The sequence below is a fragment of the Nannospalax galili genome, unplaced genomic scaffold (assembly GCF_000622305.1).
Source record: "Nannospalax galili isolate Female #2095 unplaced genomic scaffold, S.galili_v1.0 scaffold2102, whole genome shotgun sequence".
NCBI classification, from domain to species: domain Eukaryota; kingdom Metazoa; phylum Chordata; class Mammalia; order Rodentia; family Spalacidae; genus Nannospalax; species Nannospalax galili.
The window spans coordinates 30,716-32,105 of NW_008347805.1; positions in this window are offsets into that span (position 1 = coordinate 30,716).

The window sequence follows — 1,390 nt, forward strand, 5'->3', positions numbered from 1 at the left end:
CTTTTGTTGGGAGACCTCTGTTATGCAAAAGTCGAAGCCCCTTCACACCGGACAGCTCATGCAGCTCGGGGAATGTGGCGAGGGCTCCTTTTCATAGCAAGGTGCTTTCTGGCATCTTTCCTGTCTCTCCCTTTGAAGTGGCCGCCACAGATGCCTTGACATAAACATGGCCTTTGGCTCTATGCATACCATGCCTTCCTGTGTGTGATTTTTACAGGTAGACAATAGTCTAGCAGAAACCCACTTCCACATGTAAATAGAATATCTCACAAAGTATCTAAAAGCTTTTACCACTACCCCCATGGTATATAAATATGCTAGTCTTCTCTTAATAGTCGGAGATCAGGTCAGAGACTGAGACCCGGAGATCAGGCCAGAGACTGGGAGATCAGGCCAGAGACTGGGTCCCAGAAAGCTGGATCAGCAGAGAGCTGGACAGCAAGGAGCAGAGATACAATAAAGCAGTAAACACAGACTAAGCCGTGCCTTGAGTCCTGTGTCTTACTACCGGCGACCTGATCTCACCGGAGAGCAGCACTCTCCGTTACCGACCCACGGATATCCTAGCTTTCGCCGCCTCCGTGTTTCTTCCCTGTGGAGTTCACTGGCCAGGACTCCGCAATCCTGAGGAAGGGCATAAGGGTGTAAAAGAGGCGGAATCCCGACTAGATAATACTCTAGTAGCAGAAGAAGCTCTCCGCTCCAGAGAAGTGTGTAGCTATCAGCTACAGCCAGCATCAGAGAAGTCTTTACACCTGCCGTCTCCAGAGAGGCGCAGCCGGCCAGGCCCGCCAGCCGCTAGCTAGCCAGCGGGACCAGAACCACGGCGGGAGAGTGCACGTACACCTGACCCTGGGCCACATCCAGAGTGAGTGCGCCCGGGAGCCCAGGCGCGCTCCCCACATCGCCTGCAGCCAGACTCACGCCGGGATTAGCCAGGTGTGGCGGAGACCCCAGGGTGCCCGCACACACCACGCCGGGGGTCAAGCGACGCACCATACAAAATTTGCACAAACTTGAACCTCAAATGTTTTCATGGGCAGATGGAACAATGTCTATTCATACCACAGAGTATGACACTCAAAAGAAATGATTCTACAAAAGTCTAGTTTAATATATTTAACGAACTTCTATACAGAGAACGGGTTAGGGCCATGGCTGACAGAAACACAGTCGAATCATTGAAATCCCCCTTACCCTGCATAATGACTCATAAAACCTCTATCTAGAAAGTTTCCTGAACAACTACTGGGGAACATCAAGGCCAGAGAGTCAGCATCTTCAGTATTTGTTATCGGTTAAATGTTAATCTGTCACGCCATCTCCAATGAAGCCCGCGTTGAGATCCTCCGTGGGTTGAGGCTGGAACTTCAAGGAAGGTTGCCTCTTG